Genomic DNA, 17374 nt, shown 5'->3' on the forward strand with positions numbered 1-17374 from the left:
TGATCTGGAGAGGCAAAGCAGAAGAGTGGGTCTAAGAATTAATCTGCAGAAAACTAAAGTAATGCTTAACAGTCTCGGAAGAGAACAGCAATTTACAATAGGCAGCGAGGCACTGGAAGTCGTAAGGGAATACATCTACTTAGGGCAGGTAGTGAGGGCGGATCCGGATCATGAGACGGAAATAATCAGAAGAATAAGAATGGGCTGGGGTGCGTTAGGCAGGCACTCTCAGATCATGAACAGCAGGTTGCCATTATCCCTCAAGAGAAAAGTATATAATAGCTGTGTCTTACCAGTACTCACCTATGGGGCAGAAACCTGGAGGCTTATGAAAAGGGTTCTACTCAAATTGAGGATGACGCAACGAGCTATGGAAAGAAGAATGATAGGTGTAACGTTAAGGGATAAGAAAAGAGCAGATTGGGTGAGGGAACAAACGCGAGTTAATGACATCTTAGTTGAAATCAAGAAAAAGAAATGGGCATGGGCAGGACATGTAATGAGGAGGGAAGATAACCGATGGTCATTAAGGGTTACGGACTGGATCCCAAGGGAAGGGAAGCGTAGCAGGGGGCGGCAGAAAGTTAGGTGGGCGGATGAGATTAAGAAGTTTGCAGGCATGGCATGGCCACAATTAGTACATGACCGGGGTTGTTGGAGAAGTATGGGAGAGGCCTTTGCCCTGCAGTAGGCGTAACCAGGCTGATGATGATGATGACTGTGCCCTCCCCCCTTCCCCCCCTTCCCAAAGAATAAGAAATCCACATTTCACTGGGGGCAGAGCGCAAAGACATTCCTGCACTTAAGAAATCCATCCAGTTAGAATTTATACCTCGCCTGCTCTCGACTACAGTTCTTGTCATAATGTTACGATTACGTGGCACTGACCAATAATCTCAGTTGACTGGCACCCATTAACTGTGTAACATTCCCATGATGACATGGCCAGACACCCGCAAAGCGTAATAGTACTTCTGTGCCCATGATAGCGCACTCTTATGCGAGTGATCACTCGGGATCACCCAGCAACTGCTACTTGCTGTCCCTCAGTTGCACATACAAAACATTAGAAACACACCACGGTTGCCGAGTGGCTATAGCCTTGTGCTACTGAGTGCAAGGTTTCTCCTTCAATCCTGGCTATGGCGGCCGCATCCCGATGGGGGCGGAGTGCAGAAACGCCCTTGGACAGTGCCTTGGATGCACATTAAAAAACCTCAGGTGGCCAAAATTTTGAAACCTCCACTACAGCGTCCCTCATAAACCACTGTGCAATTTTGGGACATTAAGCCCCTACAATGTATGTTTCCTTTAGTTGAAGGCAACCTCGACCAAGGTAGTTGCACAATAAATTATTTTTATCTCGTACTCATGTTTGTTTATAGCACTAGTTCTTTGCCTTTCTATTTGAAAAGGCACTGCCATGTGCATCAGCAACTCATTTGCATAGTAAGAGTGGTGACAACCAAACCTCTAAGACCAGTTTCTGCCTTTTCAGAAAAAGAACTTTTGAATACCACATTTATTCTGAAGATGCCAAAAAAAAAGATTTTTCTTAAATTGGTAAGGTGATTTTTACCATGAAGGGTTGGGTCACAGAAGTGCCTAAATGTTCAGGAACTGTTGGCGCTACAAACTGCACAGAATTATACAAAGAACAATACAAATGAGGGTTACATTACACAGAACCATGTGCTGCCTCAACCCTTTCTCTTGTCTCCTTGTGCTTTCTGTGCAGTTAGACCTAGTCAAACATGTTCCAGTTGCTGACGTGCATCCACCATTAGAAAGAAGCTTTGCTTGGATTGAGGCTTGTTGGACAATATGTTTCCTCTCTTCAAAAGCCTTCGCCTCTAGTTATGCTACTTGTAATTCCAGAAGGAATTCACTCATGCAAGTTTCTTACGTCAAATGAAGCAAAAAAAAGTATAAATGCAATCTGTTCAAACAGGAACTTTATTTGTATCGCCAACACCAAAAGGCGAGGTTGGCTGACATAGTGCACTACATAACGAAAGCATATGAAAAACTTGCGCATGCCAGCATTCACAAAGATATCTTGCATTGGACATCTAACAGCTCCCGAGCAAAAGGCGTCAGTGGCCCCGCGCCCGTCATTTTGAAGGCTTTACCGGTGCCACGTCATTTGTGCTGTAGTTGGTACACAACGCAAGAATCTAGCGAAAGTGGCGATCGTGTAACACAGAAGCACTGGGAAAGACAAAACGGGAACATACATGTGTAAATACAAGGCTTTTAAAAATACACTCGTCCGAAACGAACGGATTTTTGAGGAGATCAGTGGTTTCATCTTGTTCAACCCTCAAGCAAAAACGATTCATGGTAATTGGCCTACAGCTACGTCCAGCATTTTTCTTTAATGAAAAACAAGCAGGCGTTAGTTACTTGAATGCTACTGCAACTTCCACCAAGACCTGGAAAACAGTCTACAGGCACATTTAGTTTCTCTGACCTCTTTTTTTTTCAGGCAGGCTCCACATCACTTTACATCACATTTTTCACAATATACACTTGCAGGGTTGCAGTTGCAGTTGAAACTACATAATTACACATTTCACAGAGTCTTCAAAATTGAGAAATCTCAAAAAGTTGCACTCCACTGCTCTTGTAAACTGAATTTTGAATTTCTCAGTAGGTCACTAGAGGTAAACTTTAGGTCAAGCTAAAGTTATCGATTCAGCGTTCCAAGATGCAATATCCAAATGTTAAATGGCTAATTTGATCAACAAAGCGTTCTAAGGTGTCCGGGCATCAAGTCAAGCCAAAGTGATCAATCAATAAGTGTTCCAAGGTGTTCAGGGTGTCAGCTTAACCAGAACAAAGCCTTTGTCAGCAACAAACATGCGACAGAATTTGTGTCACTGTAAAGAGACTGTTTGTTGCGGGCTATTTGAATTGTAGAAAGATTGTGGCGGCCCCTTCAGTTGCACTATTGTCTGCAACAATATAGCAAGCACCGTGAGGTTTTTAAATGGGCAATGCAACACTCTACATTGACCCAATGTTTGCTTTCAACATCCCTTTGTATGGTTCCTTGTTTGAAACAGACAGGTTTCTTTTCCTCTGAAACTGACATCACTCTGTTCTAGTAAGCACCAAATAGCTCCGGCACAGTTCTTCTTGCAAAGCCAAAGATTGTTTCAGACAGGGTTGGGAATGGGTAGAAGGTTGGGCATATGTGCACACTGCGTGGTGGTACCAGGAGGCGTATTCATCACAGTGCAGACATCCAATGCCTCCCAGATCGCACAAGGCCGGTGCACTTAGATCTGCGACATCATGCTACCTTGTCGGATTGCCATAGAATCTAATGGGGATGCTCCCGAGTAGGCTGTGGTGGTTTTGATGTCACTGCTTTTGTCATGCTGGGCTTGGCAATGGAAATTTCAGTCTAAGTAGCATGACGTCATAAAGCAGAATGCACAGGCCTGCTATCTAGGGGCATTGGGACATCTGTATGGGGGCAGAGTGGGATGGATGGCATCTTATAGGCCAAGAACAGACAGGTAATGTTAGCAGAAAAAAACATGCATAAATAAGCTCCTCTCCACCCCCAAGTTGTGAGGCCATATTCTGATTCCCATCCCTATGTAGGCAATCACTGACGAGTAGTGTATTATCGGCCCATGTAGCAGAGGCCGATGAGCCAAATCAGTAGCAGATGTGTCAAAGCACTGGCTATCAGGGACACTGTGGTCTGCAAGATCACTGGCAAACCTCTGACAAGTATTGCATGATTCGCTGAAGCAGCAGAAGCCAATGAGACAAAGCATGGCAAAATTCCAAAGCACTGGACATCAGTGGTTGCAACACGTTCTACAACATCAAACAACAGACTGCAGTCCCCGAAGCCACACTTCTGCCAAAACTTCTGCAACATCAGCGTCACAACTCGCTGCAGTTACAGTGCTGCCCACAGCACTGATCCTTTAATTATTCTGCTTGAATTATTCAGCTCATATGAAAGTAATATATGCATTCCGAAAACTATTTCTGCTCTGTTGTTTTGTTATTAACATTGTTTTCCGGGTGATGGGGCCAGTCAAGCTGTTAAATGCAGCTTTTTTCCCATCACACCTAACCACGTCCATGTGCACTTTTGTGTACCTGCTATGTGGTTGAATAAATTCAAACTCAAACTCAAATAGTTACAAAGCATGCGAGATAGCCACAAATGTGCTAATATGAAATGACCACTTAGGCAGATTTCAGCAGAAGGAAATTTACGCAGACAGCAACGGTAAGCACTGCAAATGCCAGAGCCATTTGCGTGCTTGTATTTCTTCAGTAATGTAAACAGGTCCCACTTCTTCTGCTGCATCAACTAATCACAGTACGAGGATGGAAATAATGATACAGCCCTCTCTCCCTTCCCTGCTTGCAGTGTTGCGGCTATGCATCACATACTGAAAAGCCTGGCTAAACACCCTGATTTGGCTTTTTTCTTTTATTTTTGCTGCAAATGAAAGACGTAAGTTCAGCAAGCAGGCCAGTAAAATGTAAGGATTCCTTTTTGATTCCAATCCTTTTCCATCAACCACCATTTGCGGCCAGCCGATCCTGGTGATAACATTGTCGGAGTGCCACCGAAACCATAGGCGAAGAGGAGTAACATTGCCATAGAATTGTTACATTATCCCAGCCCAGAACATCCCCCCACAGCATGCCAGGCACATTGCGGATTACTTTCACGGACAGTCGACCGCCAGCCGAACCGCAGGCGGCGATCACGAGTTGCTAGACACACTGGCTCGGGTAACGTTTAGGACAGGTTGCAGCGATACAGAAGGCCCATTCGCTTCGGCTTCTGGTCCAGGTTGCTGTCCGGGCTGCCCCCGGCATTCGTCGCGCTGGAACCTGGCACTGAAGCGAAAGCAATGGCTCGACGAACGCCCACATGTAGCAACGAGAGGGAAGGGAGACATAGCACACGCTGACAAGTACAGCGTAGAGCTGAAAATGGTTAGTACTTAGCTCGATGGAAAGCACAACAGCCCGTATAGCTTTCCCAGCTATTGTCACTGGGCCGTCTAAAGAGAGGCACTACAATCTGGTTCATACTTCGCAGACGATGCTACGAGAGCTAGGCAAAGTAAAAAGGTCATACAAGTCTCACTCGGTGCACTTCAAAGTGCAGTCGCATTTGATCTGCGACACTTTCTATGAAATAACTACTTCATGCTTTACAACCTGTTGAGGCAAGGTTATGCGTCAAATCTTGTGCATTAATTTGTGCACTTTTGTGCTTCCAGTATGCGATTTACTATGTTTTGGTCACGGGCGTAAGTGATGTGCTGTGACCGCTGGTCACAGAAACATGTCACTCCGCTCGTTCGACAGTAAACACGTTCAGGTCTCCAACACCTTCCACGTAATCACTACATCACATTTTGCATTACAACATTGAATCGAATCACACGATGCATACCTATGCGTTTCTTTCATATTAGAAGTGCTATTTTTTGGTTGCAAATGAGAGCAATGAGATAAGTCTCTCTGGTCTTCGTAGCATTGCCAGCTATGCATGAAACGAAGTATACTCAGTCTGTCTCACTTCGTGCAGTGCACTGAAGGCTAGGGCTAGCGTCAGCCAATCAGCAACAAGAACTGGCTGCGTGCTTCAGAGAAAGGAGCGCGGGTCACCCATTGTGTGCAATTTATCTTAACGTGAAGCTTCCATTCAGCTGGGGTTGCACAAAGGGTGATAAAAGGCACACAGTGAAGGAGACCCCTCTTCTATTTTTTGAAAATTCCGATTGGCTCATAGCTTTCACTGCACTATACGGAGTGTAAGTTGCTTTGCATGCGAATGTCAATTGGCAGCTGTTACCAAAAAAGGTGCAATAAATCATTGAGAATGTGTCAGGACAGAACGAAAACTAAACAAATAATACTGCTAAGCAAGCATCTCTTCCCCCTTTATAGATAAGAAAATTGAAATAGCCAATTGTTTATAGAAATTAGCTAAAGGCAAACAAGCTTCACCTTAGGTGCCCTCGGTTTTATCACAGATGTTGAACACGCCGAAATCGCCACTTAAAAAGATAAGTGACTGTACTTGTGAAACCACAATGAGACTTCTGAACTTTTCAATTTGCAAATATGTAGCATACTCTTGAGTACCTTGGCTTCAAAATGAAACAAATTTATGCAGTTTACCTAAGAAGGGCAAAAAGATGCACTGTGTTCATACACAGCCACTGATATCCACCTAAAACACTTGTCAGCAGTGCTCTGACAACCACGTACGTTCTGCAGCTGGACAATCTTGCCCAGAAATCTTGTCCTACGGAAAGGCAATCTTGCCTTTCTGTAGCCTTGAATTGCATGCACTAGATTAACAGCAAACATAGTACACAATAGTATTATGCCATGTGTAGAGAGCTGTGCCAATGCCGTATAAGAAAGACCACCACTTCTCGGAGCACATTTTTTAGGTAAATGACTATGTGAAGAAGCAAATCTCTCATCACGCTTTAAAAATAAAAAATAAATATATAAATATACTCTCCCATCACTTTCTATAAATAGTAGGAGACGCAAAGTTAAAATAAGTACAGGGTTTGGCAACAAGTGCATTTTGGAGATTGTCTTCAAATATTGCACCCCAGATCAAATATAGACAATCAGCAGTATGGACTGGCCAGTTGTGATTTGCAAATATCAAATGTTTGGCAGAAATTGCTCTACCACTGAGCCATTTCAAAGAAACTTGTTTCATTTAATAGACAAAGTCGACTTCTACTCACTGTTCAGAGCAGATACCCGATTCATGCTTTCAATATGTTGCTGAATAAACTGCTGGAAATTGACACGTTCCACGAAACCTGAGCATTAAGCTTGCAACCCTGTAACTTCCCTTGAAAACCAACATCAAGCTAGTGGAAACTCTCAACCAGGCAGCATAGAGTTTTCAACAAAATTTACTATGTAGAGGGAATGCTAGCGCTGCTATCACTCAGAGACCACGAGAATGACGGGTTGCACTATCTGGATTTGTCTAATCTTTGAGCTTGTCACTTCAGATGTTCTTGTGGTGTTATTCATTATGCTTGATAAGTTTCCAAGAAACTACAATTTTTCTAAATTCATGAAAGCAATTTCTACGCATGGGCATTACAAATGAAAACTGTTCTAATTCGCAATGTGATAGGTAGTGTCCACATTGAACACGTAGTGGCAGCTGCCTTGAGTAACACGACGCACATCTCAAAAGCCATGCTTTTATGTACTAAGGGTGCACCGGTAGCTTCCTCAAGAGCTGAAAGCATCTCAAAGGCCATGCTTTTGTACATCAGAAGCTTTCTCAAAAGCTGAAAACACACGACAGATGGAATATTTCAAACATCGCCCATATTTTGATGAAAATTATCAATTCACAATGTTGCAAGGCTGTTTGAAGCCAGAAGGATGTCGTTTAGGCAAATCCAGGTGCCCATCATTCCCATGCTGTCTGAACTGCCACACTAACTAACACATACTGTTCTGTAATACTTGCTAATATTTTCCAGCAATCAATAAACACTTGTACTCTGCCTGCTCAATGGAAAATAGGGAAGGTGGTTCCGTTGCATAAGTCTGGTAACAAAAACTCACCCCTGAATTACCGCCCGATTTCGCTTACCAGCACATGTTGCAAACTTCTTGAACATGTTATATTTACTAATCTCGTTAACTTTCTTGACTCGAACACATTTTTTACCTCTGCTCAACATGGTTTTCGCAAAACATTCTCATGTGAAACCCAACTAATATCTTTCACTCATAGATTACACTGTATTTTAGACCGCGCCTCCTGTGCCGACTGTATATTTTTAGACTTTAGCAAAGCATTCGACAAGGTTTGCCACAAACTGCTCCTATTCAAGCTGAGTCTTTTAAACCTTGACAGTAACCTGCTGAAATGGATTGAGTGTTTTCTTACTAACCGTCATCAATTTGTTACTGCGAATAATTATGATTCATCATTGACTGAGGTTCGTTCTGGTGTGCCTCAAGGATCAGTACTAGGGCCCCTACTTTTCCTGATTTATATTAATGACCTACCTTCTTCATTGACATCTCATATTCACTTGTTTGCCGACGATTGTGTGATATATCGTGAAATAATTACTAACGACGACACTAATGCTCTTCAGTCTGACTTGGACTATGTGATTGATTGGTGTAACTCTTGGCTCATGGAACTTAATATTAATAAATGTAAAGTTATGCGCGTGCAGAGGAACACCAGTACTCTTCCTACTTACTATCTAGATAATATTCCTCTAGAACGCGTTAACTCATACAAATACTTAGGTGTTCATATAACAGCAAAACTAACCTGGAACATTCACACTCAGTACATAATAAGTAAAGCTAATAGCATGCTCGGTTACTTACGCCACAAGTTTTCCAAAGCTCCATCATCCTTAAAATTACTACTTTACCAGTCATTAGTGCGTCCTAAATTAGAATACGCTGCAGCTGTGTGGGACCCATACCATGAAAACCTCATTTCTTCACTCGAGCTTGTCCAAAATAACTCAGTCCGATTCATATTTTCAAATTATAACCGTACCGCTAGCGTAACATCAATGAAAGACAATCTATCTCTTCCATCACTTGCATCTCGTAGAACAATAGCACGTTTGACACTGTTTCACAAATTTTATTACCATTCCTCCCTTCACAGTAACTTCATTTCTCAACCTCATTACCTATCGAGCCGCATCGATCATCACCATAAGGTCAGACTTCAAACAGGCAACACTAACACTTTCAGTCAATCTTTCTTTCCCAGATCATCACGGCAGTGGAACCACCTTCCCCGTGAAATTGTATCTATTGTCGACAACAAACTGTTTCGTAAGGCTTTAGCTAACATTGTATAATTAGGAATTATTAACATGTTATTTCATTTACTTGCCGTACTTACAAGCGACTAAGGTCGACACTGATTAACATTGTAATAACAGGAATTATCAACATGCTACTTTTTTTACATTGTGTGTCGTACTTACAAATTTTGGGCAAGATATTACATAGTATTGTATAATTAGTAATTACTAACACACTGTATTGTTTATTTTCCGTACTTTATTGTTATACCTCCCGTTTTCCCACTCCCCTCTGTAATGCCTTCGGGCCTTGAGGGTACCATAAATAAAATAAAAAATAAATAAACAGCCTCCCCCCCCCACCAGCACCAGAGTTCTGAATAATTTTTGTATGAAACAGTTCCTACAGGGGTTACAGTCAAAACATTCTTTAGGAGTCATACCAACAGTTCCTTTAAAAAAATAATTTTACGCACATTAGGAGCAGCAAGAGCACATCTCGAGAGCTGTTCCTAAATCTAATAAGCTGATCTCGGGTGAGCTTGACTATGCTACTGCAAAGGTTGTGGGGAGTTCTTAGCAGGCTACATGGTAACCATGGTTAAAAGCACTTTGTTTTCCATGCAACAAGTACGACAGCACTTTGTCCTTTTGCAGGTTTGCTGGCGAGATCAGATCTATTCTTTGTGTGCTTGTGCCTATGTTGCATGACTCATTCTTGGGAACAGGGACAGACGGCTTGGGAACACAGAAGCCATCTCTCTGATGACAAGTTCACGGCAGATCTGAAGACTAGAAAACTGCTCCTACGGCAGTGGTGGAAAAAGTTTGAAAAGCAAAGGCACATGCTTGATCGAACACCATCTGGGGCCCCTTAGGCCGCCCCATTGCTGCAGTCACCTTGGTCGCCGGGGACAAGCCGCAGCGACTCCGAGAAGATTCAGAAGCGCGACTTGCCGTTGGGCCCATCTCCTAGGAATTCGTGCCCGAGGCCTTGATTGCACTTTCCACAGTACACCTGCAAAGTGTACAACGCAGGAATAGACATTTTCCAAGGTGCAAATGAGAAGGAACGACAAAATGGGTGTGTAGTACTTTATCAAAGGGACTTTATCAAAAATGTAAACAACCATAGCAATGAGAGGGATGGAGATTGGAAATGTATTGCAGCAGTAGCTGTTAAGGGGGCTAAAGGCAATTTTTGAGTCATCTGTTGTTTATTGCTTCTGTTCCTAGGTGGAAGCACTTATCTGACAACTTAATTCCTTCCCACCTCCAGAATTTGATATTGGGCTCATGACATGCGAGTTAAGCTGTCATCAGTATTTTAGCTGCTGTTGTTGTTGCTGACACCATGAGCAACACCATTGCTGCTGTGCCATCATTGTTTTCATGTAGAAGAAGAACGACTTTGTTTCGGTTTACAGGCTACAAACCGAGGAAGGGAGGCAAAAGGCAATGCACCGCCTGACTAAGGTAGCTGTAGAGACCGTCATTGTTGTAATTGCTCTCAGTTTAGTTGTCAGACCAGCTATTATTGTTTCTCGCAGCACATAAGGAGACCTCTCTGAGTGACCTTCTACAATTCTTCAAGGGATACAGATAGGTTAGCCTAAGGTAAACTCCTCTAGCCTGCTACTCTGCTCTGCTACTCATGGTGAAGCAGGACAGAGACCTAAACTATGGCTTGAAACTATGCTGAAACACCCGCTATACAAATTAAGTAAACATCTTAACAAGGGCTAATTCATCTGTTGTCGGGATTTTCGTTTCCACGAGAGCTGAGCTAATCCCATCAATACTGCCTTTACACAGAAGTGATAAAAAGCTATTTATTGGCTTTTCTGTAGCTAGGAGACACATTTGATAACCATGTCATTACAATTGACCTTTGGAAACATGTTGACGAATGTGTGAAACCTTGCCCGATTAGGAAGAACCATGCTGAAAAGACGAAATGCTTGCCACAAGTAAAATGCGCTTTCAGAACAATGAACATTTTAGTCCTCATATGGTAGCTTGCACAGTGCCCCACATGGCCTATCTGAGGAGACCTATATGTCAAGCGTTACGAACTATCTATCTATCGTTACTCTCTTCTATCCGTGGTTGCCCACTCTTTTCTTTTATTATTTAGAAATTTTGCGACATAATCATAAATAAGCATATACATTGTGCATAAGCTGTACTGCACATTGTAGCAGTAAATCTCTGGTTGCCACGACAACATATTGTTTGGTGCGATATGCAAACATGTGCAAAACTTTGACCTCCTGCCTGCCGGTTGCCTTGGACAGTGATAAGAACATAACCAGCCCTATTTCGTTCCCATCAATGACACTTGACGAACAAGAGCTGATAACACGCTACACTCTGAGTGTGGCTGGAATGGATCATGACATATCTGCTACCCCCTCTCCCAATACGTACCAATGCCAAGATACACTTGTCAACAAGTTTGTTTACCACTTGATGCTGTGGCACTTCGTTGCTGGGCTGCTTCGCTCTATTCTGGAGCACACGTGTTGTCTCTAAACTTTTAGTGAATATTCTCAAACAGCCATTTGGTGGCAGCTGTGTTAAAAGAAGACGCTCCTCTAAAAACTTTTTTTTTTAGATATTCGTATGAGCGAATTGAAAATGCAGCCAATTATAGATTTTTTCGATCATATTTCAAATATCTTATTAGTTTCTGTATAGCTGCAATAGTTCTCGAGTTGTATCCCACACAATGGCAAAATATAGTGATCTTTGCAGGCACTGTTTTGTACTAAATTTTCTCAAAAAGCATCGTGCTCTAGCTGTTTTAGCTCTTTGTAGACCACGGAGTGCCATTATTTAGCCACAGTGTGTCTAATTACTACAACATGAAAAGAAAATTAAGACCACTTCAACTAACCTTTCTCACAACTCCACAAAGCATAACCTTGTAATCTATAATTTTTCAACACCTACACTAATGAAATTTGGCATACACACTCTTGAAGATATGTAAAATGCTGATATTTACTTGAAATGACAATACCTCCCAACAGCAGTTGTGAGAGTACAAGGTCATATTTCTGAAAATTTTGGGAAAAAATTAGTTGAAGTGTCCTAACTTTTTTAGCATAGTTCCAGTAATTCGTACCCCTTATTTGGCTAGATAGTGACACCTCGCAGTCTACAAAGAGCTAAATAAGCTACAGCACGATGCTCTTTGTGAAAACTCGGAACTTAAAAAAGAAGTGCCCACACATATGACTATCTTTTGCCATTGTGTACGAGGTGACTCGGGAAATACAGAAGCTACACAAAAAGCCAATGGCAAATTTGAAATCTGCATAAAAGAACTCTATAATTGGCTGAATTTTCAAACTTCTCGTACAAATAACAATTACGAAAAGTTGTTTCAAGAAGTGTCCCCTCTCTTAAAACGAATTGCACCTTATGTGGGTTTTCTTCTCTGGGCTCTGAAGGCAGTCTCTGAAATGTGAAATGATGATGTCACCATGCACTCGTGCACCTGTCCGGAAGGTCAGCAATGCTTTCTTAGGCATGCTTTCATTGAATGACACTCTTTTCACGGCTGCTCATTTTGAAATGGAGTATCATACCCACTGCTACAGCTTAGAGACTAAGGCGTTACGCTGCTGAGCTTGAAGTCACGGGTACGATCCCAGCCAGAGCGGCGGCATTTTGGTGGAGGTGAAATGCAAAAAAAAAAAAAGAAAAGAAAAAAAAAAGCACTCAAAAGGTTTTGGGTGCATGGTAGAGAAACATAGGTCGTCTAAATGAATCCGGAGGCCCCCCCCCCCCCACTGTGGCATGCCTCATAATCAGATCGTGGTTTTGGCATGTAAAACCCAGAATATGCTATTTTTTATTGTTAACAAACGGCCATTCGGTGCAGTTGTAATGACTTGTATCTCACGCCATTTTCTTTTTTCAGCCTCTGAAATGTGAAATGACGATGCCGCTATGTACTTGTGCTAAGGTCAGCAATGCCATCTCACGTATGCTTTCAATGGATGACATTCTTCTGATAGCAGTTCATTTGTAGAGTACTGAAACATATTTTCAGACGTTCTGTTATGCAGCTCTTGCAAATAAAAGGATAAAACTTGGCAAGTACGAAGGTTGAGAAATGTTTATCAGATCATTTTTAATTGAAATCTCGAACCTAGCATTACCGACGATAATGCAATGTCACGACGCAGATTAAAATTTGCTGATATATCATCTAGCAATCAGGCGACGTGTAATTATGTTGCTCGTGAAAAAAAAAAAAGATGACGACTGCGTACATGTGTGACAGCTGTAGCAATCGCACAACGGAGTGAGCTAACATGTCATGAAATGTCCACTTCCTGAGTACTTAAACTGAAATTGGCTCGCAAAACCAAGCAATGACAGTGAATTATTTAGGGCGCTCTGATGGTTGCCGGAATTTCTTTCTTCTGGGGTTTAAGTGGGCCTCGACCTTCATTCAATGCGCTGCAGCCGCAAGTAGAAGGTGTCACGTCAGTACAGAAAGGAATGACTTTGCAGGAATAGCCTGGCATTTAGCAAAGTAAATGTTTGCCTAGTACTGCAGAGTACTACAGTTGGCTCCCTTTAGTGTTCATTCTAGCCGAAGATAAATTTTGCGGCCATGCAACTTGCAAAGAGGACAAAGACAGGACAAGCACAACAGAATTTTCCCAGGCAGAGGAATGTTTCTTTCTGGCTCATGCTACTGTGAATGGCCTACATGAAAACTTTGAAGAAGCCAGGCACTGACGTGAATGAAGGCAGGAATTTTTCAGATGCGGCAGTACACATGTTCCTGTTCAATAGGTTTAATTTTTAGTTGGATAAAGGGCACTGTTCACTGTAGTAAACTTTTGGCTGTAAATAAATATATATTTGACAGAATGTAAAAAATAGTTAGTGAATACGTTGAAACTTTTTTAGTCTGTGAAAAGAAATTTATAGCTATACGGCTTGAGTGTGCCAACCTTGAGTGCAGTAGGCCGGCCAATCTCGGGTCGCTTGGTGACGCTGTCCTTGTGTATCGTCTCGGTGAATGCGGGCCACGGGGAGTGGTGGGAGAACTTGGTTCGGCTCGAGAACAGTTCATAGCCACACTGGGAGCAGACATAAGTGCCTGCAAATAGCACAAGTTGCTGTGATATGCAGAGTGCCTGTCTCAAATTTCTGTAATAAGACAGGCGCCAATTTTCATCACTGGCTTTCAAGCTCAATCCATTCAGGGTGCGCTGAATCGGACAGCCCGCTTAGTGGACGCCTTCCACGTAATAATTGCATCATATTTTGGGGCATAAATGTACGAGTCTAAAGTTACTTGGAATTACATGATGCATACTTATGTATTACCTTCGTATGTGCCGCACTCATTTTTTGGTTGCCAGTGCAAAGAAAGAGAAAAGTCTCTTTAGTCTGCGAAGCCTTGCCTTTTATGCGTGAAATGGAGTCACAGGTGTCTTGGTCGAAGTGGACAAAATACTTAAACAATTTGATTGAATTTGGCACATAGATAGAAATATGCGAAACAAGACTGCGAAACAAGACTTGAAACACAGGAAAAAAAGAAAAGAAGTACAAGGGTGGTTGCCATGCCTGTGGTTTAAATGAACATGAGATTTCAGAAAGGGTGATCTTGGGCATTGCATCACAACTACAGATGCACCTCAATACTGAGAACTTAGGCTTCAACGAGTACGATAGTTTAAGAGACACAACAGAGAACTAGTTAAGGTGCATTAGCTAAGCTGCTGTGGAGTTTCTGCATCAGCTGCATGGATTTTGGTGACATCTAGCTAATTGCTTTTTGATTAAAATGGACTCCATTGTATTCTAAAGGAGCAAGAAATGAACTTGACATGATTTTAATGACATTTACTGCATTTTAGATATAAGAAAATGCTTTGAAATCTGCAACGTCACATTTTAGTGCCGGTGCTAAGGCTCTGGACGGCAAATTTCAGAAGTTTGACCTCCATTTTTCTCCTTTAGTAAGCAAACTCTTTCCGTAAAGTTATTGAGAGTTGAGTTTTGTAAGAATACCTTGTCTGTCTTAATCTGATTTAGCATCCCTTTTAAGGGAGATGAAAGAAAAAATTCCTTTACTTGGTACGAACTAAATGTGATGAGCAGCAGTGCGAGAACAAAGGGAGACAAACACGAGCACTGCTCCTCGGACCCAATTTCCTCACAGCACCGCGCATTATTTATTTATTGATATACTACAATCCCCACAGAGAATTTTAGCTGGATGGGTTACCAAACAAACCAATTAAAAAATTTGCAAGAATGAAACGAACACAAATAGCACCACATAAAAACAGACACTATTCCAACAGGGCAGACGAGAACCTTCACGGCAACAGTTTCAAAACAAAAGATTTAACACTTGGCTGAATAACTTGATCATTAGCTAGATTACTCCACGCAATAACAACTCGTTGAAAGGAGTGCTTGAAACAATTAACTTGTGTGGGAAAGGCAGTTGACATCAAATCATAGTCTTTGTTCTGGTGGCATATTCAGACGAGAAATCTTATTTGTTACATTAGTCATGTAGTGCCCTTTGATTAGCTGATGGAAAAATGTCAGACGGAAGCAGCGATTCCTTTGGGACAAGGTAGGTAAATTGGCCTACCTTGCTATCGATATGTGTCCAAAGCTGCCATATATAAAGCGAACAACCTTCTTTCGGTACTTTCACAATTTAATCAATATCACTTTTAGTGAAATGGTCTCGTATAATTATATAAATGCAGAGTATCATAACGGTAAGACGACAGATTTGTAGACCAGCGACCAAAAAGCAGGGATTGACAATTTTAAATTTCTTTGGAGAAAGAACAGTTTCTGGTTCGCATCAGCTGTAATGCTTTCAATGTGCTTTGACCAACGACGGTTCGTATGTCGAGCGCGATACAGTTTGCATATGCCATGGCCAAGCGAATGCCCAGAGGAAAGCTCCAATCACAAAGCATATGCCTCGGTTAAATTTCTCATTTTCTGCACTTTTCAGAATGGATGTTGAATGCCGGCATAGTGGATGCTTCCACAGCTCGGTCCCCTCGCAAGCAGCAGATGTCTCCCGCTGGGACCCTTTAACAAATTTGTTGGGGCCCAAAAGTGTGTACTTTGCAATTGTATGCATTAATTATGTTAAATAAACTTTCAAAACTTTCAAATAGCTGGCGACTATTATGCTGTGGCCGTCCCACGATGGCTGGCTTCATGTACAGTCGACCGCAAAAGTTTACGGGATGCAGGACTTGCCAAGAGGCTGAATTCTCACGAAACGTGGTCACACAGCCTCAAATTAATTGTTCCAGCATGTAGTAGCCTTCGCCACCTACACAGTGATTCATTAAATACGAAGTGTCATGCTTTAACAGTGCAGGAATTCACATCTGAAGGGGAAACTGCATCCCATAAACTTTTGCTGTTGACTGTACATACATGTTTAAAAGTGTTTGTGCATTTGCTTATGCTCTATGTTGCACTAAGAAAGAATAATGCTGTACATATGATTTGACCAAAGGGAATTATCGTCATTTTTTTCAGAAACCTTTTCACGGTAGATCACCATTCATTTCACCATCATGCGAAAGTGAAAAAGCCAGACAAGAACTCATGGGAAAGTGCTATCAAACAAAGCATGTCTGAACAGTGGACTGCAAGGGAAATTAACATGATCCAGCGAACGCAGTTCTTCAATGGCGGCTCCGGGGCAGAATGTCACTCAATGTGTGTACGGTGACGGGATACTACAGTCAGAGCTTGTTTGAATGAGTGTATCGACCACATATGTATATGCTACACTGACATCTTCACTCATATGCCCAATGCGCTTAGGCAACACTTAAAACAGATGGGTTGTCACGCTGCAAGGTTAGTAAATGAGAGAGTCCAGAATCGATGGTTGCGCGCTTTTTCTTTCTATGAGTGAGAAGTGCCTCACAAGGATGTAGATGTGGAAAGCAGATGGTAACAGCCATGAAAGCGGAATGTGTACTATAGATTAAGAGCGCAGGAATACTTATGCGCAGTACTAGACCTTCAAAAGCAGCTGGTCTGCCTGTACAGTCTGCGACAATATGAAAGAGAACACTCAACATATGCCTGGGGATGACAGTCGACGAGATTTCCCCAGGTTTTGCAATGAAGCTGAACAACCAAGTAAGACACTAGGAGTAACTTGGCAGGAGTCGGCGGATGCTGTTCGAATCGGCATGCTCTTATGCTTTAATCGTTGACCGAAATGGAGTTTACGTGTTTACGCTTTAATTCTTGTTGACCTTGAAGTAAGCAGACAGGATCACCCGCTTAATTCGCGCTTTATTCCGACCTTGCTTTTCCAGCAGTGGCTGACGTCGGCCGGGAGGTCTGTCCGGATCACTCAGGCGTCCTTAATGGACAGGTCGCGTCTGAGCTTGTTTGCCGCGCGATTCCAGCGCGATATTTCTCGGGAGTTCTCGCGCGAAAGAGGCACTCTGCGGCTCGACGTTTGAGAACTTGCATCAGACCTGCCGAAT

At 42.4% G+C, this 17374-nt stretch overlaps 1 protein-coding gene and 1 pseudogene across 3 annotated transcripts in view; one reads left to right on the forward strand and one right to left on the reverse strand.

Annotated features, from left to right (window-relative positions):
- Positions 1–17374, forward strand: part of LOC142590121 (uncharacterized) — a 63187-nt gene that overhangs the window by 24066 nt on the left and 21747 nt on the right. The gene's annotated exons all lie outside the window — the stretch shown is intronic.
- The window catches only part of LOC142590123 (methionine-R-sulfoxide reductase B1-like), a 37000-nt pseudogene that overhangs the window by 18960 nt on the left and 666 nt on the right, over positions 1–17374 (reverse strand).

The sequence above is a fragment of the Dermacentor variabilis genome, chromosome 8 (assembly GCF_050947875.1).
Source record: "Dermacentor variabilis isolate Ectoservices chromosome 8, ASM5094787v1, whole genome shotgun sequence".
Classification (NCBI taxonomy): Eukaryota; Metazoa; Arthropoda; class Arachnida; order Ixodida; family Ixodidae; genus Dermacentor; species Dermacentor variabilis.